Source organism: Osmia lignaria, chromosome 9 (genome assembly GCF_051020975.1).
Source record: "Osmia lignaria lignaria isolate PbOS001 chromosome 9, iyOsmLign1, whole genome shotgun sequence".
Classification (NCBI taxonomy): Eukaryota; Metazoa; Arthropoda; class Insecta; order Hymenoptera; family Megachilidae; genus Osmia; species Osmia lignaria.
The window spans coordinates 4,825,198-4,853,167 of NC_135040.1; the positions used below are offsets into that span (position 1 = coordinate 4,825,198).

General features: G+C 44.8%; 2 protein-coding genes across 8 annotated transcripts in view; one reads left to right on the forward strand and one right to left on the reverse strand.

Annotated features, from left to right (window-relative positions):
* The window catches only part of LOC117605925 (limbic system-associated membrane protein), a 164,996-nt gene that overhangs the window by 21,103 nt on the left and 115,923 nt on the right, over positions 1 to 27,970 (reverse strand). For 2 of the 7 annotated variants that reach the window (XM_034327755.2, XM_034327745.2), the window contains one exon: positions 15,900 to 16,010. The exons of 3 other annotated variants lie outside the window; for them this stretch is intronic. The gene's annotated coding sequence lies outside the window, so the exon portion shown is untranslated. Of the gene's footprint in view, positions 1 to 14,817; positions 15,378 to 15,899; positions 16,670 to 27,970 lie in introns of those variants that run through there. 2 more of the 7 variants (XM_034327783.2, XM_034327793.2) reach the window with 2 other exon arrangements.
* LOC117605946 (limbic system-associated membrane protein) overlaps positions 1 to 27,970 on the forward strand; it is a 139,141-nt gene that overhangs the window by 10,614 nt on the left and 100,557 nt on the right. The window lies entirely within an intron of this gene.

Consider the following 27,970-nt stretch of genomic DNA (forward strand, 5'->3'; position numbering starts at 1 on the left):
AAAGCCTGTGTAATCGACTTAAAGGATTGAATGAATTAAATTCAAACGATTTAATTAGTATGAAACGAGTATATCTTAAACAGGGGCTTTCTCATTTCGGTAGAAATGTAACACCATTAGTATTTGCATTCGCGGTTTCCAACAGGAATATTCCAGCAGGAATATCTGTCCTCTCTTGACAAGTCTCACTAGTATTGAAAAATTTCGTGAAAGCCAGGTTCGTTTTCGTTTTTCCCTATAAATGGAAACGTACAGGTGTCGCGTGAACGAGCTCGTTTGTTGCGATACGCGAATGGAATTCGTACGAACGATAATCCGGCATGAGACTTCCCGGATGTTCCTATTCTACGATACCGGAAACACCTTAATGGTTGTACGTCGAAACGTCTTGCGGTACGTCGACGTGTACGGGAAATGATAGCTGCCGCGTAACTTCCGTTGCGCTGACGAAAATCCTTCGACATATTTTTTCGCTCGAATCGGGCCAGTTACCTATCGCGAGTAAAAAGAAGTTCTCGCGAACGAACCGGGATCGTGAAACTTGGAATTACCAGGGAAAAACTCTTCTCGCATCCGGCGATCCGTCAATATCGAATCTTTCGATTCATCCCGCGACCGAGTGAAAGAAGAAAAAGCAGTTTTCACAAACGATCTCTGGTCACACGTCATATTGTTCCCTCGGAACGGGCATATTTCTGTCGCGAATCGTTAATCACGTCGCTGCTTTTTCACGGATATAAAGGAACATTTGAATTCCATGGAAGACTGTCGAATAAAACGAGCCTATGGCGCGGGATCGATGCCGGGTCAGACGGGTCGACCGATATTTGCGAGAAAAATTTCCAGCCAACCGGTGTACCTTTATTTTCCATGGAGTAAAACACGCGTGCGCCGTCATTAGCGATATTACGTCCGGAGCTTGCATTCCCGTTGGGACTCTTTCGCGAAAGCTTGTTACAGAAATCCTTCCGGAACGTCTGCCAATTAGGTGAAAGTTGACATGTTTACAACGGATAGGATATCGTCGCTCGAATCATCTAAATTATTTACAAAATTCTATCAACAGACGTCGAGGTGCTGGTTAATCAACTCCAACAGTTTACAACGTTAAGAAAGTTTCAAGCGTCTTGTTATAAATAAGCGACAATCTTAAATGTCGTTTAAGATTATCCTTGTTCGTTAACTTTAAAGGAACTGCGATCGATGTTGTCCCCGTCGAGCAGCGTTGTCTCTCGTTTCAAATTTCGAAGCTAACTAGCTCGATAAGATTACACGTTTTGTCCTCATGCTCGTTATTTTGTCGCGGTTTTTCTTCCCGGGATGAAAGTAACGTTCCAATTAACCGTACAATTCATCGTACCGGTTCTAGTGTCCCATATTTCTCCGCGGCGAAAGTAACTCATCAAATCTAAACTTTTCTTTCCCCAGATTTCACGTTTATTAACCGGTCAGTTTGATTATAAATCTGTGAAACGGCAAGCGGTTCTCGGAAGAGCTCGACGAAGAGATTCTAGCGAAGGAAGTAATTTAATTTTCATCCGATGCGAAGTATGTGCCAGCATAGCCGAAATCCAAACGTTGCAAGAGGAAGCCGCGTTCCGAACAGTTTCGCCAAGTTAAATTCTATACCCGTAGCCGATTCGCTTTTGTGTACAGCGGCGAATCGCAAAATAAGTAAATTTCTGGAATAACGTTAACTATTATCGCTCGCCTCGAGAACGGGCTATGCAAAGAGGTTTCGTTTTAATAAGGTGCAAGGGGGATAAATTGAAACAACCCGGTGGGGTGCTTACACGAGAGGCCAGGTACACACGCGTCAGCCTAATGAAATTCATCTGCACGACGGATTCTGCTTTATGACCTCGTAAAATTGTTATTAACAGATACGACTTTACAAGTAACTGTGACACCTGCGGGAAGCCCCATTGGGAGCTATATTCGCATACCATTAAACCGCTCCCCTCGTCTTTGTCTATTACCTAGCGACTGTTGAACGTTTGCAATGCTACAAACTCGACACCTACAACAATGTTGCATTTAGTTATGTTTAACACGTTGAATGCCACTGGGAAAATGAGCATTTATTGTGGGACATACCGAAACTCCAATTATTAAAAATAGGAATGATTAATTTCAACCTTTCTATTTGCCATTTTCTATTAATATTCAAATTGCAAATTTTAAGCTTTCTATTTGGTATTTTACATTAGTTGTACGATAGCAATATTATTTAAATAAATGTATTCTCTATTGTTTTCTTTTAATTATTCAAACACGTGTAATTTGCGGTGTCCCCCATGGCATTCAATGTGTTTACTAAAGTAAACAAACGGGCAGTTAGTTATTCATCGCTCTTATCGACGAATCGAGTTGAAACTACATATATTCGAATATTGCGGTTCGAATTTATATTTCCCGTGATATTTTAACCAGAGTCCCGTCTAACTATACCTCGGCGTAACAATACATTACCAAGCACTTGTATAATATCTGAAACTAGCTGAAAACACAATCAGAGTCTATGCATTGCAATGCGCTGTCCCATTTCTCAGCTGAATTTCATTACCGCGTACAATTGGCTACTTAAAGTTTAGACGCGGGAAAATCGGGTCGTCCACGTTCGAGCGGACTGTCCGTCGTCGGTGTGTAGTCCGTGACACACTGCAGCTAGCGATTCCGATAGTTATCTCTGCCCGAAGGCGAAACCGTGCTAGATCGCGTGAGTTTCGCGATGGCGATCGCTGCGATGCAAGGAAACGCACTTAAGATCATGCGATCCGCTGGTACGTCTACGTCTCGGACGACCGAAAGCGACCCTCGAATGCATCGCTCGATTTTTACGACCGCGAAACGGAGGTACGCTGTGAAATTGTTCGACTAATTTCTTTTGTAAAAGGAAACAGCAGGGCGCGAAAGAAGAACGTAACGAATCGTGGTCGTTTTTCTGACCGTCTGGCTACCCGTTCTATTCCGCCGATCTAATTTCTCCTCGACTCGTTATGAGCCGCAGAGCGGTACCCGCCGCGCACTTGTTACTCGTGGCAAATTTACATTTCAAAACCGGCGGCTACGGCAAATGCGAATGGAAATTGACGTTGCGTTAGAGCTACCGATCGAACGTCTCTGCGAGCCTCGGAATTATCGCGGTCAACGATTGCTGATTTATTTTCGTTTCAGCTCATTTAATCGGCAATTTGCTATCGACCAATTTATTTCCCTTTATACGTATCATAATCGTGCTGAAGCACATCCTGTTCCACGAAATCCTCGATAATTCAATGATCCTAGGATTCAATGGCGGGGCAGCAGGTCTGTTCAGCATCAGGAATAAATCACGCCCGTTGGTTGACTTTATCGCCTTGACGGAGGAGGCTCGGCGGTCGGTTAATCGGCCGGTCGGCCTACGATCGGAATAGCGATTCTGCGACAGGATGCGTCCAGCTCCGGACGTCTGGATAGGAGAATACCACGGATGTACATGCGGCAATGAAAGGGACGACGTGTTTTATTGCTTCGGTGATACGCGAAAATAGAGGAGCGTCGCGTCGAGGATCGCGAACTCGGACAATAGATCGTTCTCCTCTAGCGTTATTAATCATCGTTTCCTCGGCATTGCTCCACGCGCCGCGCCGGACCAAACTGCGATCGGACTACTTGGTCCGAGGCATGCAAATCGATCGATGGAAACGATCGATGATCGAAGACGGTTCCTTCCATCGCGGCTTTAATCGCCTTCTTTATTTTCAATCAACGAGAACGATCTCGAGAATTCGCACTGTAGGAAAGAAAGAATTCGCTCCCTCCGGATCGAAACGTTTCAAGATTCCAAGTTAAATATAATGCTAGAGTGATTAATGATTCGCGCGTGTCCCATCGAATATTGGCCTTTGATTAATCGAACTATGAAATTACTTTACACCTCTGCCGTTTGTTCAATAAAAATCACCGAACGGAAGAGATACGTCTTTTTACGAGCAGGTCGAGCTATATTTTCGCGACACGGTCGTCTCATAAGTTCCGAATGTCTCGAGCAAATTACATTTTTTTTCTTCTTCTTTCTCTATCACCGACCCCAACGGATGTTCCAGATTCAGCCGGAATCTTCCGTCTCTATACATTTTTCTTTTTTTTCTCTCTCTCTTTTTCTCTCTCTTCCTTGAGCCGCCTTTTTTCGTCGGCCCATTACATCGGGCTATCGAAAAAACGATCTGCCAGCATCCACAATTTCAAGACGGATCCTCTCGCTGAACTCGAAGTGAAACGAGCAAGAATCGGAATTCTTATTACCGTTCGTTTCCCTACCTTCCGTTATATCTCCTCCGCTCAAACGCGATAAAGTATTCCGTCGAATTTCATGCTTCCGGCCGGTTATAAATTCGAGCGCGGCTTCTCTGGAAGCACGTTTCACCGTTCGATTCGACTCTGACGTTTTAATAGCATTCCAGCATACGTGTTAACTTGGCCGTTAAATAATAGCGAACGCCGCGAAGAACGGCTCGAAACCTTTCAACCCTAACGCAAAACTTGTTTTATCTGAATTTCAAAGTTTCCTTATCGTCTCTCTACGACGAGTTAATTACGTGGCTAAGTTAAAATTTTCAATTACCCCGAACGATAATCAGCTGCACGAACGTATCCTTCGAACTTGCTTCCATCGAAACTTGTTAATTATTCCTCGGAAATTCGTAAAAAAGTAGAATACCATCGGTACTCGGGATCTATCCCTTATCTTCCATATTGCACCCTTACTCTCATCGTTCCTCTTATTATTTCATATCGCGTTATCCTTTTTTCACGGTGCAACAGGTAACATTAATTAAAGAATCCAATCAGGCGTGATCCTTTGCTAATCAAAATATTCGCCTATACGCGCAGACGGATAATTAATGAGATCTCTTGCAAAATATACTTCGCTTCCACGGCTTCTTTCGCCGATGTATTGTGCATTTTACAAAATTGAAGTTATCTCGCGAAATCGTGGTGTTCTCTTCTAGCGTTGAATTTCAAGACGAAATAAAAGATCACTTGAAGATAATATCGCGATACTCCAGCGTACGATGGCCGCAAGGGAAACGACATAGAGTGGAAACGACGCCCGGTATCAGCGAAATTCATAGGGTTAGTAGGTGTTAGTCGAATCACGGGAAGACGCAGAAACTTCACCCTCGGGATTTAAGCGTTCCTTGAATTATACTATGCAAGGCTCTTAAGATACTCGAAGTCGCAGTCTAATAACTAGACAAAAGCGACGTTTTACCAAACGGGTATCGGCTCGATACGTGAAACTAATTGGAAGATAAACTTTACCGAATTAATTAAACGCTCACTCGGATTTCCACGCGAGGGTGCAACGAACCTCAACTGCGATCCAAAGATTCGAGGAGCCACGCAATATCACGGGGCGTGAAAGCGAGCGTCGATTTTATGGAATTCGATCAAACCTTTCTTCAGCTACTTACAATGAACGACGAGACAGGGGTACGGTAATTTATGAGTTTGTATGGAAACGAGCTCCGGGTGAAACGAGACATTGCTTATTTCTTTGGTACGCAGCTGTGGATGACGATTGTCCTCGAAGGCTGGAAGGTATCGTTTTTCGGGATGCATAGAATTTCGAACTCGATTTGCCAGAAAACCGAGGCGAACCTAAGACATTCGAGTATCGTGAATTCGAATTGAAATCTCGATCAATGGGCACAGGTAGGAATCTCGGATCCCGTCGGGCGTTCTCTGGAGAACCTTGCCATTTGTCACGGCATAAGCCACGGGATGGAAGCTGGATTTCCAACTGCGTGCCGTGTCTCGCAAGATCTCGACGTGCAGGTGAAATCAAGCCGAACCGGATTACTCCTTTCGCGTTAATCCTTCGACGACTCGTCCTATTCGATTAATAGATGTACCATTACGATAGACCGTTCGTAGCGATTTCACCTGGTATTCAATTAAATCTAATCTTTCTAACGATTAACGTCTGATCGCGAAGATTAACTACCTCGATCTTTTCTCTATTCAAGTTTCCGCATCGATTAGAAAAAACGATTGCAACTCTGACGCCATTTTCTCTACCCAAGAAGAACATTACCCCGCTTAACGGTCTGGTATTTAAATCGCCATTTTACCCGCTAATCTTTCTTTTCACGTTCCAGCCAACACTTTTTATTCGAATTTCCTTCCTTGTTCGGGTTCAACGCGGTGAAACTTACTCGTTGTGTAGAATGCTGGCACGTCGGAATCTTTCTCTTCGAAGATCCCGGCTTTGAACGAAATTCCATGCAAAATTCGATACTCCAATTTATTCCGCGTTCCGACTATGCTCTTTTTATCAAGTTTAATTTACTTTTTCGCCCTTGACGAATGGTAAAATCGTATTGCAGCTACATTTTTTGTCCCGGTTTACTTCGAAAATAAAGTCGGTGAAAAGAGGAGAGGAAAAATCAGTGCGCTTTTATCAAGAGGCCGCGTTCGGGCGAATTGCTTCGTTAGGAATTAGAACGGCGCAATATTTTAAATCATTCATCCTTCCATTACGGCTATTATGCAGTCGCTCTATCGAAGCACGTTAACGAACGATATCTGCCTTTTTCCCGGCACAAAATGAAATGGGAGCTTTCTTATGCACGGCCGATTAAAATTCTATTTTTCGTCCAATTTTTGTCCGATTTTACCTCGACTCTTCGGGTCGTTGCCGCCACTCGAGCGTGATCGAGTGAACGGCATTGAATCGCATCGCGCACCAAGTACCGCGAAAGACGTACAAACCGCGGAATTCTATGCAACCCTTCTCCATCGAATCGCTCGTAACGCGTGTCTGTATCGAACTCGAATGCTCGTTTAACGGTCGTTTGTTCGATACCGTTCGATCGTTCGGTGCCGTTTTAATTGCGGTCGCGTCGTTACTTCGATTTCCATTCGGCGAATAAATTATACCCATCGAACGATCGAACGATCTCTGCTTCTCCCAACGCTACAACTTCATCCGGTTCTTTGACCGGTCGTTTCGCCTCTATTAATCAACGAGCAACGCGAAACGAGCGGAGGAATCGAACGCAAACTTTCGCGAGGCAATCTCGGTGCGGGCAGTAAATCAAAAGAATCGACAACGCTCCGACTTTCCAGCTGTACGTGTTCGCCTATCGGGGCAATTGCTTCACGGCTCGCCGGAGAAAACGACAATAACCCGGATCTAATTGAAATTAGTCGGGATCATCGATCAGCCCGCTACTATCCGTCGCTTTTCCGATCCACGGGACGGTGTTTGGCGCGAAACGGTGCTAGGTAAATTAGCCGGAAAATTCGAGCACGTCCCGTTTGAAAAATGCATCCGTTTTGCTTGACATTTGACACTGCAACATTCGTCTACGCGCTGCTCGTTTGATCTTAGGCGGCCGGTCATTTTCCTCGGATATGCGACCGTCGCCGAAGCTATTGCGTTACACGGCTTAAGGGATCAAAAGGAGGGAAAAGGGAATAGGATATGAGGAACGCCCTGAACTAACGTCTTCCCCGTGGCCTTACGTATTCCGTCTGTGAATCGGGGAAGATTCGACAAAACAGCCGCTCGTATTTCACCGCGTGTCCGTTTCAACTTCTAAACGCGTCCCTCGCTCCTAGCAAACAGAAATCGTTCGACAAATAGCGGAATTTTTACCGGCATTTTCCACGTTTTCATCGACGAGTCGGATAAACAATTTTTTCTCTCCTTCGCGAAATTCTGAATCGTGCATAATCGTGCACCTTGTTAATCTTGGAACGTCTATTAAAATTGTCGACAGCGACGTAGCTGTAGCTCATAACTCGAGCGCGCAAAATAAACTTTATCATTCGCGTTCGGGGTTGGTTTGCCGAGTAATTTTCTCGTTTCCCCTACGCATTCGCGGTGCATACTTATTCACCGAGGAAATACGAACGCGTACAAGGCTCGTTAAGTACACACTCGGCGGCATAACAATAGCTTTACCATTTCGGATAACATTGGAGCCACGTTTATTTAGCGAGTACAGCTTTCGTAAACACGCGGACAGCCGGTTCGATTAGAAAGTTTTATCGCGTCTGATGGTAATCATCGTTTCGGTTAACCACCCTGGATACGCGTACCAATCGCTCGACAAATTTCGACGACGCCCTTTAATAATCCGATAAAACCGATTCGCGATGCCGAGAAAGACGACTCACCCTAGAGAAATTTCCTTCCTCGTAATACCCTATTAAACGCATGCTACGCTCCGTGTCATAAAACGGGCCATAAAAAAGGAAGAAGAGAAGAATCGAAATTAACCGGCACATCTGTCGTCCTGCGACGAGATATCATCCCCCCCCCCCCCCCCCCCCCGCGAGGAAATCGTATCGGCCAATCGGCGTATAATCTGTTTAGATTTGCTCATTTGACACGCGTGACTAACCGCAGTTCGACGGGGGTCGTCTGTCGCCACCCTCCGCCGTGCCGCACGACAGGGAATCCCTTATGAACGCGACAGATGTGTTCCCGGATCATCCCCTAAGTACACGGAATCTCGTCTTGCATATTTTATTCGACCCGCAGTTCTCGCGCCCCTCAGCTACGAAACGTAACGCCAAATGTAACATCGTCTGAGGGATGCTCCTCTAATGTTTTGAATTCGCAATCGTTTCCTACCCTCTTCGCGTACGAATTTTTCAAAGCACCGTTGACTCATCGAACGTATCAACCCCCGCGATTTAACCGTCTACCCCTGTTCGACGCTCGTGGAAGATGCTAATTTTCATTTTTTATTCGTTTCGCCGAAGCGTAAGCCCCGGAAAGCCGATCGGCTTACCGCCGCGTGTCCGCAGTTTAACCGGCGCCGCGGACCGGTCAAACGTTCGCTAATTCCCCGATCCCGCGTGTTTCACGGTTCGGGGCGCGTAATACAGCCTAGATCCTCTCGCTGAATAATCCGTGAAAACGCTTATTTATTCGAAGGAAATTCTTTCCGTTCTTCTTTCAGCGAACTTTGAACAAAATCATCCGAGCGATAAGGTATTCGCGATGCAAAATAAGTAGAGTAGACACAGTTATACGCCGACGAGATTTCCGTGCAGCCAACCACGCGGACAGGATTGTTCGTTCGCAAAGGTTCACCGCTGGTTGGATCGCTTGTTTCCAGTCGGGAATTGCAAGATTAAAAGTGGCGAAAGTTGGCGCGAAAATTTTACACCATCGAGAGAGCGGATATTAGGATTCTCTCTGCAATGCACCGTTCCAAACAAGGCCAAGCGAATTCCCTATTGGCTTCTGATACGAGATACCGAATTTTTCCGAGTTTTCAACGAGCAATCGCAATCGCGGAAAATCTTATGAAAACATAAAATTGTAAAGGGAATGTATCAATTATCCTCTGGTATCGTTTCTCTTCGATCGACCAATTTACATAGCAATTTATTCCATGAATTTAGAAGAGAAAATCCACGCTTTATCGCCGACGTAACTATTGTACACTTTGAAAAGTTTATACGAGTTTCCGGCGTCGGCCTAGAGATCCTGTAGCGCGTGTAACGTCGCAGAAACGAAATATTCTTACAGGTACCATTCTCCTATCGATCTTCCAACGTGGTAACCCGTAATGGTAGCTTTAAAGCCAGAAACCCAACGTATTCGTATCGGCGGTAGAACGAACGGCATAAAAGATCGATCGAACGGGCTACGGATAGATTGAACGATGGCATGAAAAAGAGGGAACGACGTTAGTTTCGTCTGTTTCTCGTGAAATCTACAGGGACGAGGCAACGAATGTTCCATCAGATTTCTGGTAATCGTGGGCGTTTCGTTTCTTGTGTACAAGTGAATAAAGAAAGAAAAAAGAAAAAACAGAAAAGCGGATAACGTATCGAGAAAAGGGAGAAAAGAAACGCGGGAAAAATCTGACCGGGTATTCAGGACGAAATTATGTTCGGGGTGAAAGGAGGAGGGTTCCATTCGAGCCTAAAAGCAGCGCACGGTATTCGTATAGAAAATTCCCTCGTTCGAGGATAACGGGGCGAGGCCGAGTTTCCCTAGCATTTCCACCGGGTGTAATTACGCGTTCGAGATAATCCCGGGAAATAATGTTTGCGAAAATCGCGGAAAACGGAACGAAACGAAGTGCTCGTATAATTGCCGTGACATTTCGCGGCTTCCTCGGTGGCCTATTGAACCGAGTATGGAACGTACGACGAATCAACGTCGAATAAAGTCACTTTCGATGAGGTTTCCCGGATACTAAAAGACATAAGCCTGATATATTTAGCGGGATCCGATAAGTCTTCTCGTTCGGTTTCGAGACAAGGGTTAGTTGTGTGGGTGTAGGGTGGCACGAAGGGTTGCTTTCCCGCTGGGAACGGCAACGTCTGACCGTTTGATTACCCACGGTATACCCTCGAGCCGGTAATTACCAGTCGAACGCTATATTCGTCACGCCATCTGCCTTCTCTCAGGAGGTCGCCTCGCCTTCGGCAAACATTTCAAAGATACGACCTGTTTTTGTGTTCGCTGAAAATCATCCGAATAAGTACGATCTTTCGGCCGGCGAACGTTAATTCTGCTTTTAATTGGAATTCTTGTACGATCGAGAAGATATCTGATGCAACGATCCTGTCAGAAAGGAACATCTTGCGGACAAGAAGAAATAGAAGCCGGCTCGTCGCTTCGAGTATCTTCGACGTTGGATTCCCGAGGGTGAATTGTCGACGGTTCGAGTACTTGAAGTCGTAGGCGTCGCGACGCGGGGCTCGAGTTACGAGGGGTAGAACTCGAACCGGCGAATGAATGAAGAGGAAATCTGAGATTCGTTGAAGCGTCTACCAGAAAGCAACCGGGTAAACGGGCTTCTTGCGAATCGGGTTAAGGTTGCCACCTTGTCGTCGCGTTTAAAAGGATAAAAGTGTCGCCCTCCAGCTCTCGTATCATTTCTTCTATATTTATTACGCCCTGGAAATGCATCGTGTCGTGGAAACCATTTCTGGTTTTCACTATTTTCTTTCTTTTTTTTTTTTTTTTTTTCAAAAATTGAAGAATATTTGATTTCAATCCGGGGTTAATCAAAGCTTGCAAATAAATTTTGCGTGACTTCCATTCGACAACTCTATTGTTACCTGTTGACGAACGTGAAGGAGAACAAAGGTTCTCGTTAAGAGCGGTAGCCTTTTATTGTCGCAGAAAAATTGCACAATCGATCCGTCAAAAATTCAATTTCAAATCACTGTCACAATGGCTATGCCCGTTCAATGGTACGAAACAATTTTCAACAATTTATCGCGCGACAAAATTACAGGATTTAATAAATATAAGCAATCGTTGCGTGCATGAAATAAGACGTCAGCGGCAGGAGAAATAAAATCACAGCCGGCCGAGGACAGGCTAGGAAAATAATTACAGCGCAAAAGGGTTCATACGTCAAGCTTTTATTTTTCACACGAACCGAGAGTGAACAACTTGCGCGTCGCGTTTATTTTTTTAAACTGCTCTCGAGATCCTTGTGCACAATTAATGCTCTGGAACCCTTTTACTCTTCGCTTTTTTCCCCGCTTATTTTTCACATTCGCCGGGCAACGAAATAAAACAATACACCCCCGAACGAGAAGACTATCACGTTTGGCTCGTTTCTGTGTATCGTAACGATGTCGAGGACGAGCTTTCATCAGGTCAATAAACGTCAAGTTCCGTGCGTTAAAATTGCGAGCTTAATTAGTGACTGCACGAACGGTGATAACGAAAAACATCGTATTGCGCTTTCATTCGTATAAGTGCAATTATCAACTATTCACTTTTATCGTAGCGTTACCCTCGTTCAGATCGTATCAACTAAGAAATGCACAAGAAATTACTTTGGTGAAAAATAAAATTTACGCGTGAACTCGGTGAAACTAGTCGGTGGAAAAAATACCGTTCCCTGGCAGTTTAAATAACTCGGAAAGTTCGAAGCGGTAAAGTTCGATTCGCGATACAAGCCACGGGAGTAGAAGTTTGCGGATGGAATTGAACCGACACGGGTCGCAGTGTTAATGCGGCGGATCCCGCGTAAAGCTCTATTTAACGGGCAAGATTACGACTAATACACAGGATAAGGGTTATAGGAACGGATTCGATCGTAAAATGAAATAACCGGCCGAAGGTGAACAGAGGGAAGCGGAACCGCGGATGAAACGGCGGCGACGGGTTCGTGTAACGTCGTTGCTCTTCTCTTTGAATAATTAAGCTTCTTCGGCCGGCGGGTCGGTCGTGAAATGTACGGGTCAATTGCATCCGTCGAAAGCTCGACTTTATCAAAGATACATGATTCATTCCGTGACTCATCGAATTAAACACCGTCCACGTACAACGTTCGAAATTCTCCCGGTTCGTTGGTCGACAATTTTTTACCCTTTCAATGTTCCCTTTACGTTTTCCTTTCCCTTCGTTTCAGACTTACAACTTCTTCTCGAGTCTCAGCTCACCGCACTTGCCTTTGTTCCTTTTATTGATACTTCTTTCCGTTCTTGTCGTTTGCTCCTTTGTTTCGTCGCATCCATTCGGCTCCTTTATCTCGTTCCTCTCGTGCCTTGCTCGTTTCCGTTTCTCCCTTGTATTCTCTTCCATTAAGGATCGCTACACGACGGCTTCTGTTAGCTTTCATTACCTTTTGTCCCGTCTAAGAACCGTCCGTTCATCTGAAATCCCTAGTTCGTTAGCCGGACGCAACTTTCTCCTAATTATCAAAGAGCGTACGGTAAGAAACATCGGGCAGAGGAGCTCGCCACCGCGGCTGATGTAATTACAATGACGGAAACTAATCCGCGGGCAGCTTGTGTTTCATCATTCGGATATCGGCAATTCGATATCTCTCTCTTTGTTTGTTCGATCTATTATTGAATCGCGTGCATCTTTCCCTAGGAAATCCGTGACGTCCGGCTCGACGCTCGAATAACTTATCGGTAACGACAGAAAGCTGGTAATTTATTTGACAAACGAAACGACGTATTATGCCGTTAAATGCAACATGTTGTCGTACGTTGAACCAATTACCTTTGACGCGATTATGCACGGGACACGGTTGACGATACGCTTATAATAAATGCTTTAACGCCAAAGTATCGCGTAACGGGATAATTTACGGGAAATTAATACGCGTCGAATAGTTTGACAAATTACATCGATGATTTATTCGCGGATTAAATCGATCTTTGCAATTTCTATGAATTTCTTTGATTTTTTTCTCCGAGCTAGCATCGGTGTTGCCTGTCCAAAGTTTCCGTTATCAAAATACAAATGAACAATATCGTGTTTCGTAGTGCGCGTTGTTAATTGCTACACCATACATATCTATAGCGCGAAATAGTATATTTGTTGTATCTCGTCTGTCTTTCTAACGTATCATTGATGATTAATTGATTCGAATTTGCATATCAAAATGTAGTCTCCAGATACGATGTCAAGCCTTCTATCTGTCCGTGACCTAGTTCGTAGGTTGACTCGATCTGCCCGCTCTTAGGATATTATTACAGGGTTTAGTCGACGCATTTTCATACTTTTCCATTAGCCGGGATTTCTCTGTCAGCCGTGTATCCGAACGCTATTACCGCGTGATATGAAAAGGGGGGAAAAAAAAGAAGAACAGTAACGAACGGGTAGAACGAAACGTATAGCGGGGCTGATTATTCCAATTTACTCGTATATATTTCTTCGTGCATGTGTACACGTACACGCGTATCTACGCTTCCAGAAAACCACCGCGACATCTGCGTCCAATTACACGACCAACCGAATATCCACGATACCGGATAAAACACGGTGACCTATCAGAAACACCGTAATTCCGTGTACGTCCAGCGAATTTTCGCGGAAAATGGGAAACACCCGACGATATCGCATATTTCGTTCTGTCCTCCGAATGCCTGCGCGAAGGGAGAAAATCTGCGGTAAAAATCAGTGTCGAACTGATCGAACATCCGCCACCATTTTTCCGAACTGAAACAACCAAGGACCGCGTTGAATTTTTACGAACTTATTACATTTTGTTTTCTTTCTTCTCGAATAAATGTGCCCCTCCTGCTGATTTAAAATCTTTTCGAAATTAGATGTCTAATTTTCTTTACGTTGAGAAGTGAATGAAACCGCGGATAAATGGAAGAGCAATTAACAAAGTGATCAATTACAGAGGATAGCCAGACCGTCGCGTCGCGTCGGGGCGGATGAAGCCATCTACGCAACGCCCTCCTCTAATCGTAATCAAAGTAATTAATTACCTATTATCGCCCATTGTGCTCTTCCACGATCGCGCCAATACCGATCACCAGATATCGTTTACATCGCCCTCTCTATCCTCCTCCCGCGTTCCCTTTGTCCCTTTAGCCAGACCGCGCAGCTTTCGCCAAGTTATCTACGTATTATATTAAATTCAATTTGCTCGTAGTCGCGTTGCAGCATCCCGAACGATTATCATCGGTTGCCGATAATAATGCGGGATTAGCAGTTATTAAAGGCTCCAGCTATCTATGCGTTCAACTCGCACAGGATAGTCGCAAATTCGACGCACGAATAATGGATTCGATTTTACCTTATTGACGATTCGGTTTACGTTCGTCGCATAGTTTCGTCGAAAATGAACGGATCAGCGTAGTTCGCGCTGGAAAAATCAGCCGGAAACAGAGCTGGAAAAAACAGAAGCGAAAATTCTCCGGTGATCGATCGTTTTTCAGCTATCGCGGAGCGATCAGCCGGGTTAATCTCCTCTTTAGCTATTGTGCGAGAAAACAGACCGACTACGTTTACGTTCTTCGAAATCGTCGAGATCGATCGACGAATTGCCAAAATTACGTATCTTCGATGAAAATGAAATATTAACTGACCCGTCCAATGATGGTGATATTCAAACTCCTGCAGGCCGTCGTTTTCCCACTGACATCAAACGATACTCTTCCCTTTAGGAACGCGTCGAGCTTTCACCCTCCATTTGTTTCCTCCTCTTTCCGATCCACGATACAAGCACAAGAGTTCGCGTCACGCAGCCAGGAAGAATTGTCCCGACGATTCGTACGAAATTACACCGCGAGTGTCCCTCCTAATGTTTCACTGTAATTTCAACGTCACGATTCGAGTGATTACGGTATTTATCGAGCTGTTGCCGGAATAAAATTGTACGTTACCGAAAAGCCCGTGCTTTTATACCGATGTAAGCCCACGCTGAACGTTCTGATTTTAATTAAACCAAACTAAACGCGCAGAAACGCGGCATTGAACGCGATAGTCGCTGATAATCGACGTCCGGGTTGATGAGTGCGAAATGAACAACAATTATCTCTCTGCGCGGCGTTAATTTTCTCTTCAACGGAACGACGCAGTTTACCGGTTATATTTTACCCGATGCGATGAGGAATTCGCGAACAACATTCGACTAATTTCTCATTCTTAAACGGAACGCGACGGAAGGCGAAGCAGAGTGAATCCCGTCGCGTTCCGTGAATTTTCCCAAATTTTCGCTTATTCGATAAAGAGAATTGAAATTGAAATCTAATTTAAAACAATCGTTCAAAAATTCATCGATAAACCGCGCGATAACTGTAATTTCAATCGGAAACAGAAAAGTTCATAATTAATTTCAATATATACCCGCGGGGTTACGTAATACATTTCCACGAATTACGCTCGCTAATTACTGGTACAAGGATATAACGAAGAACAGGGCATTACGTAGGCACACGCAGCTCTGTATATAACTATTACGTTAGATTGCTGGTATCGCGATTCGATTTAAATCTCATTTGAATAAGGTCTCTCATTATCGAATTAATTCCTGTCGGTAGATAGAATAATCAACCAGTCATTTGCCCCGATCGATCGAATCGATCGTACGTTTCCCGAATTAAAACGCGATTCAACTCTCGTTCTTCGCTGCTAAAATCTGCCAAACTTTCGCAGTGCCGTAACGTACCTTGTTGATCGTCGCCCGATCTCTCGCCTCCTCCAAGATCCTCGAAGAGGCAACCTGGTGCAGTCCTACGGGAGTCGAATCGAGGTAACGCGCACTTTTTCGCGTCGTTCCCTGCAATGACGATAACACGTTGCAGTACTCTGGATGCGGCTGCTTCCGGTCTGCTCGGTATCACAGCACTGTCGCCGTGCAACAACCGAGCTCGATCCTCGATCGAAGCAAGAAAATCGCACGACCACCTTCGTCCACTCGCACTTCCGGCGAACGATCACTTCGATCCGCACCATAGAACGATCCTCGAGGTTCGTCAACGAAGCACCCAGCGTGTTCAGAGGGTGACGAAAGCTTTTGCCGCGAAACTCCTCGATCTCTTCGCTGCGGGTCTCATCTTAACGCGGTGCAGCTTCGTGGAAGCTCTCTGCGATACACTTTCGAAGCGCAAACGAAGGGTCCGAAACAGGATGCGCGAAAGCACAAGAGACGGGAGAGATTATCGGATCGAAACTTTCCTGGGTCGTGTGTACACTAGGCGCAAACTTTCAATCGGCTCTTTCGCGCGCGACAACGAGGTATACGGAAACCGGAGGGAGAAATAATTTGCTGGAGCCACGGTTTCCGGTTCGAAGCGGCCGCAGATATGTAGATTAAAAGAAATAAAAAGAAATGAAAAGAAAAAAAATGAAGGAAAATACGAATGGTATAGGACGATACGCGTAGAGTAAGACGAGAGCGATGCGCGAGCTACGCGTCGTGTTGTTGGCAAGCGACTAACCCCCTGACGGCCTCCTGCACCCCCGGACGCCGCGCATGCCCCCTACCTTAAAGAACTCGCCCACCCCTCTTCTCTGTACCACCCCAAAACCACGGTGACTTCATCTTTTTTGACGAGAAACCCGCGAGACCCCTCGTCTCTTCCCTTCCTTTTATCATCCCTTCTATTCCTCTTTTATTCTTTCCACCCGCCCCTGTCTTTCCTTCCTTCCTTCCTTCCTACTTTCCTTCTTTTCTTCTCTTTCCGCTTTTCGCCTCGACCTTTCTCTCTTTACACCCTCAAGCTTCTCCGATCTTCTCCCTTTCTTTTTTTTTCCCTCGTTTTACTGCTTGCTTTACGCGCGACAATGAACGGCATAAGCGTCAAAAATTTCTTTCCGATCGCCTCGTAATATTACCGTGTAAGAAGGCGACGTCGTTACCACTGTTTCGTCTCGGAGCAAACGGCGCCGGGGTAGGAGAAACATAAAATCGAAGTCGTAGTCGATAGAAATGGCCGGCAGTGGTAACACGTTCAACGTGTACACGATTCCTTCAACAGGTACAAATGATGACGACGTTCCCCGACAACATATCGCGCTTTTTCATTCGAAACACCTTTGTGCCGCGCGTGTCCAATCCACGTTACAAATTATTCTTACTTTCTTTGCGAACCGCATTTTCAAATATTCACCACGGACGTTGCTCGTTTATAACGAAACACGAGTGTTCCTTCGTTGAGACAAGAGGGGAGTGAAACGCGAGTTTAAGTATAAACTATGAATTTCAAGTTGTTTCGCAACGAATTAGATCCGGGAAAAATAATTGAAACCGAGTGGAAAAGCGGAATTTGAAAACAATCGAGTAGCCTGTGCGAGGAACGTTTGATTCACCTTGCCGAAGCTATAAACAGTTTCCTAGAACGGAAGAAAACCAGACGATTCCGAGTAATTTTCGTGTTGTTCGTAAAACTATAGATAATAAATCGTAGAAACCTGAATCCGTAGAAACGCGAATGGTATAAGCAACGTTTCGTCCCTTTTTCGACGTCACAGTATTCTATAGAAGCGAAGCGATACGAGTTACAAAGTAATCGCCCTTTTATTGCCAGTTTAAAATTCGTCATGCTATCAAAGGGAGAAATCTTTCGTCGTATAGCAATTCCGGGGGCGGAACCTTTAAAACGACATATCAATAAAACTTTTGTTAGCGCTACCTTTTCTATAGTCCTTCCAATGTACCGCGAGTAAAATGTTCGATCGGTGCTTAAAGTATCCGTAAAGCTGATCGACCGAATGATTAAGGCGAAGCAAGGGGTATTAATTCAAGAATCTCGGGGGTTGTGGGGGGTTGGTTCGTTAAAGGGGCGTCTCGTCGAGTCGGTGCTGAAGGAACAAGCAACAAGACAAAAGAAACCACAGGTACTTATTTAGACATCTTTTTCTTCGTTACTCGCGAAGGAGCTATTGATTTAGTCGCCGCGGGTGGTCGCTTTTTCTCACGCCTTCGTTTCTGTCTCACGGCCTCCCAGCTCCTGTCCGCTTTGAGAGCTTCCATAATTTTTCACCTCGATATGATAACAATGCCATTCGTTAAATCATTCTTTACATAGAAGCCTAGCCTCTCCATTGTGTTCCCGCTCTTTATCGTCATACTCCAACGATCCTTGTATTTAATGATCGGTTGGCGCATTCGCGTTTTCGCGTGAACGTCAAGTTGCCGAAATAAATCTTGTTCAACGACGAAGAGAGATTTTTTTTTTTTTTAAAAAGCGTACGCTTGTATCGATCCTCGATACGGTTAAATCTATATGCAGTCTAATTTTCCATCGACTAGAATGGAATATCGGCGAGGCGAGGCGAGGGAGGATAATCAATTCGATCGGGTCGACGAATTTTCATTGTAACGAGCGAGGAAAGAGGGCTCGTTCTCTGACGAGGAAAACTTTTCAATCTCTTCGCGTGCCTTCGCCAAGGATAAGAGGATCTTGTAAGGCGAACGATTCTCGTTTTACTTCGTTCCTGCCCTCAGTCTTTCGGCCTTCCTCTCGGGGGAGATTCGCTCGGTGTCGCAGCAGAGTAAAGAGGGTAAATCAGCCGACGGCACTCGCCTTAACGAGAGTAAACGCGCTCGTTCGCCAAATCCAGCAGCTACCGTCGACCATTCTCGGGCCCGAATAAGGGAAGGAAAGGCTCGGAACGCGTTTCGCGATCGTGCCGCCAGCTATATCACACCCTGCTAAAGTTCAGCCAACCCCCCCGAGGAAAAAGCGCGCAAGTTCGCCGTTCGGAGTTGCTTCTTCTCGAAACTTTGGGAGCGAACTGTGAGTGGTGGAACGGCACCGATAGAGAAAAAAAAAAGGAACACATCTTTTACAACACCCCCGCGTCGCGAATGTAAACCAAACGTTTTCCTTTCGCTCCAGTTATTGCCTTGGCAAGCGCCGCTGTTTCCGCTTCTACCGTCCCTTCTCTTTGTTTCCGCTTTCCCCAAACTGTAAATATCTACTTGTCTTCAAGAGACGGCTCACGCATCTCTGAATCGAAATAAAAGCACCGGTTTCGCGCGAAATCCTGTAGGCACAACCTTTCACCGTCAATTCTCTTCTCATTAATAACTAACCTTAATAACTTTCGCAAGAATCCCAACAATTTCGACGGAAAACACTTGATTTTCTCGTTAACCGGTTAATTTGAACGGCGCGTCTCGCGTCACGGATCTCGTCGAACTTTAACCACGAAAACAGCTCTCTAACCCGTGACGAAAATATCTCCTGTCCTCTTCGTTTTACATCGCGCATCGGTGCGCCTTTTAAAAACACCTGAAAAAACTTTTCTCAACTTCCCTGTTGACTTTTAATTAACTTTCCCTCTTTATCTCTCCCGAACTCTCGTCCTCTTCTCTTGCAACGCGATCACTTCCGAGTTGCGACCAAATAAAACGAGCAACCTTACGAGCCAGTTACATTTTAATTTCGGTGCAATTAGCGTTTGCCGCCCTTTTTTATCCGGTTAATATTAACCGCCGGAAGAAATCGCGTCGTGGAACAGAAAAGTCGGATCGAAGATGAAAATCAAGTCATTAATTACGCTGTGCGAGAAGTTGGCAGCGCGCATCAGGGATAATTCAAATTCCTCGAAAACTTGCCGGTTATTATGTCGAAGCATGTCGCGGTTAATTTCAACAGAACGAAATTGCTGCAACTACTCAGTTTGAAAGCTCGACAGCCTCGGTTGATGGATTTCGAATTAGAATACTCCCTAATATCGCAAGCCGGAGAATAGATGCGTTTCTCTCTCCTAATTTTATCGGTTTATCCCGCAACCAGCAGATTTTACAACGAAAATCTGTGCTCCTTCGGTTTCTCGGTACCTCGATACCGTGCGATTAAACTGTTTCCAGGGGAATTACAAGAACGCTTTGAATCGTTGATGAATTTCCACCGCGGTAAGACGCGCGTCAGCAGCGTCGTCGCCGGATTCCGTCAGCACGAACGCGGCTAAACATTCAAAGAAGCACAGAAACAGGAACCAAAGTACCTGATGACACGTTACGGTGTAAGATTAGCCGACGAGCGGGAGGTAACGTCGATTACGTTTACTGTGAGAGAAACGAGACGCCGGGAGGTGAAAATCGAAAGGGAAACCGCATCGTTGCGATTGTGCTGCGAAGCTTCTTGCAGAGGGAGGTTTGCAAGAAGGGTTGAAACGTCTGGAGAACGCGCAACCACGAATTTCGACACCGGCGAATTACGCTAACCATTCGCGTTCCTCGCATTGTCGCGGGGTTAATGCGAGACGTCTAGCCCTCGTCCTCGTCGCTACCCTCGCAAGGACTTCAGATTACAATGGGGGCAGACGTACGCCGACTTCGGAAGGGCTTTTGTCAGATCTCCTACCACCTACCGTAGCATCCGTTCTCTTAATCGAATTTGTACGCAGACTGGTATTTATCCTGCTGCTTAAAGGAACGTTGCAAAATCGCTTCGATGTGCAATTGTGTTTCGCCTAGGGGGAAAGCAACGTGCCCGGAATGCGTTCGAATCGATTCGAAGACGAGACGACCCGGTGAATCGAAAGAAAACCTTCGCCAGGAGTGTTTTTTTCTCGCTTTCTAAGCGGCACTGGAGAGAAGAGGCTCGTTATAAAACGAAGAAAAATCATCGGACAGACGAAGAAAATACGACGAGTGTAACAAAGCTTTGTCGGGGTTGCTGACTGAAAAGAGGTAAGATCCCGCAGCTAGGATCACGTTTTCGTATTCAGAAGGCATCGATGAAAAATTCCATCTGCTTAACTTTGATCGATCTTTCACGGCGTGTCGTCAAATGGAAGCCATTCTTTATAGTGGCCGTGTCTTTGTATCAAAGTGGAACGAAGGTGATCGCTTCCCGATCGAACGCTCGCGAAGCTCGCGTACGCGTTTTGTATTCCCGCCTCACACTCCGTTTCGATTTCTCGACGAATGTATTCCGTAGAAAAAACTTTGATTTTCCATATCTCACGGCGATAAAGGGCAAATTATTTCTTTCAGCCTCCATTAAGGAAAGAACGTTCTTTCTCTTCTTTAAGGAGAAAGAAAAATGCTCTTTTTTTTCGAAGGTTTCGCAGTATATTGTTTGGAAATACGATTGGACCATCGTAATCCGTGAAAGCCACGGCTCGAGATTGCTTGGAACTCCGAGATTGGTTAATAGCGAGCCTGGAAGGCCGGCAGGGAAATATTTATGTGTTTCGAAGGGGTAGGTTAGCCGAAGGGGTAGCCGGCAGATAGCCAGGGACAGAAATAGCCGAGCACCGCGACCAGCCAGACATCGTAAACACAAATTTATTAACGGGCTACGCCAGCAGCCGGGAAAACGAGTCCGCACGAGACACGGTTGGCTGATTTTTCACTTTATCAGGATTAAGGAGCCGGCCTTCGGGATCGCTCGACCGTACCTTCTCGCGGAAAATTAGCGAACTGACGCCCCTGTCACCGGCACTCTTCCACCTGCTGGCAACCGGTATTAAAACCCGTCGAGCAGGTAATTCGTTTAAAAGAAATCGTCGCTGCTCTCATAAATGGCGGCCTGATTAATCCCGGCCGGAAGTCTGACGGGTTCGAATCATAAGCTTCCATTGGAAGCGAAAGATTTCATTTCTCTCCGTTCGTTCACGCCTGTACAGGACATTATTTTAAAGTCACGTTGAATCAATTTAATATCCATCGAGTTTTTATATACTTTGAAAAGAAAATGCAAAACGTCGCTCTGTAATTTGCATACGATCGTCATCAAAACGTTTCGATGACACTTTAACGCAGGGTAACCGGGTCTATAGCGTAACTTTATAGTCTGTGCATTAACGTTGATGCACGTTAGCCGAAGTAGAAAGCTCGCTAAAATATACAACGTCAAAGTCGTGTACACGTCGGCGATCGTTTCAGTGGATGTTTCGTTGCATCGTAAAACAATGTTAGTTTCGCTTTCGCGGGGCAAAGTTAAAGTTTCGGTGAAATTTGTAGCGCCGTGTGTTTCCTCATTCTTACGATGATCGATGAAACGCTGCGCGAAATCGACGTTCCACGAATTCAACCCTTTCGACAGTCAAATCGAGCTTCTCCTTTCGCCACTTCCACGAACGGAAAGTTTCGCGTTAACGCGATCGACCAACCTTGCTCGTATTTAGTCCATTACCGTAACGATGAATTATTTCCTCGATTGAGAAGAAAATTTGCCTTTCGAGGGACACATCAAAGGCTTAACTTCCGACGACCTTGTTTCCATGCACGGTGACTTTATACAGAGACCCCTACTCTATAATCATGCAATCCACGTTCCGTTTTACAATCTTAACCTTTCTATAGCCTACCGATACGTTTGTCATATGGTAATAACTCGTATTAATGAGGAAACAACGGGGAATTACAGGCGGAAAGTTTTCGGAAATTGTATTCTCTAAAACAGATACCGCGTTCGCACGGTTCGGCAAGAAATTTCGTCTGAATTCGGGGGAATGGAAGAGCGGAACCGTTTCGTATGGCATCGCGATCCAAACGGATTTTAGGAGACGCGTGTTTGCGTAAATCGTCGCGCGAACAATCGTCGCCTCGTTTGTCTGCGTGGAAGCGCGCGGTTCCCCTGAAGCACGACTGTAGAATCACGAGGGGACATATCAGACCGTGGAATTCCCTCTTGGAATTCGAGCAGACGCGGGTACAGCCTCTAATTTCATCCGGCTGGAAAATAATAGCTCGAGCTACTGTCGACAAGAGGGTGTTTCGTGTTCGCGCCACTAGCCGAGTATCATCAGCGGCGAAAAGAAACTGCGAAGCGCATCAGCCACGCGAACGATAATTCTTTGTTACTGACAAACTTTTATAAGCTGCATAGTGGTTGGAAGAAGGGAAAAAGAAGGTTTACCTTTACCAGCCCACCTTGGCCCGGTTTTTTAACTTCTGAAAGCTGATTCCGAACACTGCACATTCGACGTCCATGGTGTTTGTTGAGGAAATTTTCAGGTAAATACCGGTAGCGAGGGCCTGTCTGTTAGTACCTAGCTAGGAATTATTCTCACGGAACAGCGTCGCAAAGTCATTAACATGTTTGAACAATAAGCGAACTCATTAAACACGAAATAACGAACGAACGAAATTACGTAAAAAAGGAAAATGAAAAAATGAGGGGAAAAAGGAAAACGGTACGAAAACTTTTAACTCGCTGTAACTCGAGTTGCCGGCCCGGGGCGAAGTTATAATTAAAAACGCGACGAAAATGAAGCGGTAATTAAAAGGAAGTGGCTACGAAATCGAGATAAACGAGTTCACGGTCGACGATTACCTTTCGCCTCGATCGCAAACTTTACGCGTTGGATCGTGTCAGTTTGAAAAATGTTCGAAAGCAGAGATCAACGATAGAGATTACCCGATCGGAGATGGTACAGGCGGGTAAATTGCAGACCCGCTTACAGATTGGCCGCGCGCCAACGCGATTATTAATCCAGCCATTAACGGAAATTAAATAAATCAAAATAGGCGTTTGTCAAGTACGCGTTATTACCTCGTACACGCTTCCCAGCAAGCAATCGCTTATTCCCGGTCCATTATCGGAACTGATCAAAATTGTAGGAACATCGGCGAGACGTTTCATAGGCGTGTATCGAGTTGCATCGAGTGGCGTAGGTTGGATCAGCCTCCTCTTGGCGAGTTGAAACAAAATCCGTTTGGGATTTGAATAATTTTTGTCCCTTATCGTGCGACCGGCAGGAAACGAGGTCACCGCTAGTTTCGCCGGAAGGCAATAAATTATACTTGGAAATATCGAGCAGCTTCGCATCGAGAGCTACGTTCCACGTAACAAGCGGGCAACTTTCGAATTTCGAACCGGAGAGTAATTCCAGCAAGGATTAACAAGAGTTAATAGTTCTCGCGTCGAATTTTCAACCCACCTATCTATTTGACTATCTACGAATCTACCTACCAGTGCTAACATTTGTTAATTAGTCGAATGAAGTTTCGGTAAAACGCGTTTCCCGCGAGCGACGACTTTATCCGAAAGATTCGAACAAAGACGTCCATTTGCATCGCCTTTATTTCCCTTCGACTCCGGGTAACTACTGTTTCGTACCTCGTGTGAAATACAACGAGGCTCCAGGATAGAACATAGGATCGAGTAAAACCCGTGTTTGTTTTGTCAATCTCATCAGAGATTAGAAAAGCGATGTACGCCGCGCGGAATACTCGATCTCCGCTCGTTTTAATCGGCTTCGACGCTAGCAGAATGTAACGATGATAGGACTCCTATATGAGTTTAATCGAGTATGCAGGTAAAAGGGATTTTCGAGACGGTCGACCACCAGGCAAAGGATTGCTACAGCCGACGTTTTAATCAAGCCCCCGGGCTCGCTTACGTGTACCTTCCTCGAATAATTAATCAGAACGTTACCAGCTCTCTTTCTTCTTCTATCTCCCTTCCGCCTGTTTCGTATCTCAATCGATTTTCACGATCCTTGCTGCCTATGAATCTCTTGGATTACATACACGAAAGGGAATCATTTTCTTTCGCCTTTCCTATTATTCCGGATTAAAAATATGTATAAGAGAAAAATAACACGGGGCTTTCCATGGTTTTACCATTAACTATGGAAAAGACGTATTAGTGACCGCGCCACTCGACTGTGTACTTTGGGAATTGCAAAATTTCTATCGAAAAGAAAAAATAATTTTTGTATCAAACGCGCCCATCTGAGGGGAAAACTGAAACGTATCTTGCCGGTATACGATTCAGAAAAGTCGTCCAGACGTTATTTCAAAACAGTAGACGCGATTACTGCCTCGATTTAGCTGCGCTCGCAAGCACCGGTGCAGTCGTCGAAAAGTTTTCTCGATTCGCTTTATTCCTACTTGTAGAGTCATTAACTAAGGAAATGTCGGAAACAGGCTTGCTTGAAATCCCAGTTCTTCCGGTTACAACCGCTATAATTGTTCGGCTGCATTGCGCGTTTCTTGAATGCTGCACTATTCTATTTATCTTTTGCCAGGTTACAAACGCAAAGTGAACTGCATCTAAGAGCGCGGAGCTGAAATGTGCTCTTAAAAATCTCCAAGACACGTGCATCGACCCAATTGTCGGGAAAAGCCGACAATGTCGTTGACAGCGGTTGACAAAGGTCGGCGACGGTTGACGGGTTATTTCCGTCGGGTATTTCTGGGACGGTGTCGATCCGATCTCTCCGTGGCGGATAAAATTAATTAGCGATCTTACAGAAACCAAGGAACGATTGCGTGTTTAACGTCGGCAAGGAAAATATATGAAACAGACGAAAATAAATAATTATTTCGCGGGTCAGATATAGGTTAAAAATAATTGCCCACTCGAGGTGACGCGATTTCATTACCCTATCGGCGTGATTCATTAACGAATTAAGGAGGAAAAAAAGCGCGGCCCTTGTCGCGCAAATATGTCAAGAATGGGTGCGGTATCTGCCGATCTGGATGCTAATTGATTTACCCTGGACGTAATTACGTTCCATAATTAGGTACACTCTATAACGAGTAGGACCCCGATCAGTAGCAATTTGCTTTTCCGATAAGAGCGCGACGTGATTGGCCCGCCGCCTCTCTATTCCTGACCGTCGGCTAAATTAAGGCTACCACGTAAATCCACGGCTCTTTGTGACCGGGAAAACCTGGACAGACCAGACGTTCGGCTTTATATTATCGCGGACAAACCACCCCCATGTTCCACGGCATAGAATAGCGACCGAGGTGGTATGAATTTCAGCTGAATTAAACATGTTTAAAGAAAAAGGAAGAACGAATGCAAAAAAGCTCGGTTAGAAAAATTACATACCTTTCTTTTGAAATTTTCACCGTGTTTCCATACTATTAATCAACTAATTTTGCTAGAGAATAAAGTAGCAAGAAGGCTGCATTATTTAGAAACAGGTAAAAAGTACCAAAGATCCATGAAAATTATTAAGATGAAATTAGCCTTCTTTCTTCTTCGCAGTTTTAATAAGTTGTTAAGCTCTCCCCCGAGAGCTTCGTACGATTTTTCGCTTTTCTTTTTTTTAACGAACATAATCCTCGGGAGTTGATGGAGGCATAACAGTATTCTTCGCTTAGCTGTTGCACAGACCTTCGTTACTCGTTTTCCCCTGAGAATTAATTTAATTAGGAAAACTGGGCGATTCTCCTTCAAAAAATTAGAACGGTATCAATGAATATTACTGTGGCCAGGAGAATATCTATTAGAGGCACTATGATTGAGGGGAATTAAAAAATTATAACTCCGGTAGATAGTGCACGGTAGACACGGAATAGGAAGCTGAATAACAGAACAGGAGATTAATTGAACGAAAAGTTCGTCCGACTTGTTGAACAGCCGAAATGAAAGTTTCCCAAATGACTCGACCGAACGCCATTAGTATGTTAATTCGATCGTAGTTTAGTTAACCCTCTTCCCTAATGTCCTAACTCGAACGCGTTAACATCCTTCGGTCCCGCCGCTTTTCACGTTATTTCTGCAACATCATTTCCTTCGTCCATGTTGAAACTGCAATTTCAACCAATCTCCTTCGACTACTATTAGTTCTTCCTTATTTTCAATGGATATTTTTATACGCCACGTTTACAAGTATAACTCGCGTGAATACATGTTTTGCATGGAATTGTTTGATTTCTCAGATTAATATTTACCCTCTACGTGTTTCGCCGATCAATTCGATTCCGCACCGATGCTGAACGTCCTGCTATGTAGAAATAACTTTTTCGAATTAATATTGTATCGTTCAATTTAATAACGCAGTTCATCGACATCATCGACAGCGTGTTACAATTTTAAGTGAAACGGTAGGGAATAAATTGAACGACGTTTTCAACGCACGCATCGATGTACACGTTTTCACTTGATCATTTGATCAAATGCAGCGAAACTGAATATAGTATGCATCTGTACCGAAGTGCACTGGCAAGTTTTGTCGGTTCGAATAGGCTGTTTAGTCTCTCGAGGTTCGTTTCGAATAAAAAAAAAAGGAAATTTCTTTGCCGATTCGTTGTATACGAACCGGTGTATGACCAGCTGTATGAAACGAATTTACAGCCATATCGTACGTATGTTTTTTATAGAATTTTTTAAAAGCACTTTCCTACTTTTATGATTGTAGGTCTCCGGGTAAAAAAAGACGAAGAGGTTCTCAATAGCCTGTGTCACGCGATATGGAGCTTAACGAGGATTTTCACGTTAGTACGAAAAAATGCTTTCCACGCATCCGGTCACGTGTGTTAGAATAGACGAACACAGATGCGTTCAACGATCGATTTAAATAGTTACCACCGCAGAAGAAAAACCGATAGCTCAATTGGGACAGTGCTTCGTAATAATTAAACAGCATCTCGAATTTACTAACCCGGATCGTAACCGTTGAATTTTTCAACGCGAAACAGACGAACCATACCGTAAATTCGAAATAATTGATAATTTCGGCTTGTTAACGTTCCATCTTGATATTTCGAAAATATTCCCATTGTTGTGAAATTCAATTTTCCCCGTTTATTGATATCATTAATCATTATACTATTTTAGCGCCAATGTTTTACAATGGCCGACAAGCAAAATTTCAATTCAAATTAACTTCACCCGGTATTACAGCCGGCATTGATTCAATCAAATTACCTCGAATAGACAACATGCACGGTTGGAATGCTTCGCAGGCGGTAATGAGCGTTAATAGACGAAATAGACTTACGACCAACGAGAAGCTAATAACACCTTCAGCTTAGAACAAGTAATTGCAACTTGCAGCTACGAAGGTTTAACCCTTTGACGGCAAATCTCGGCA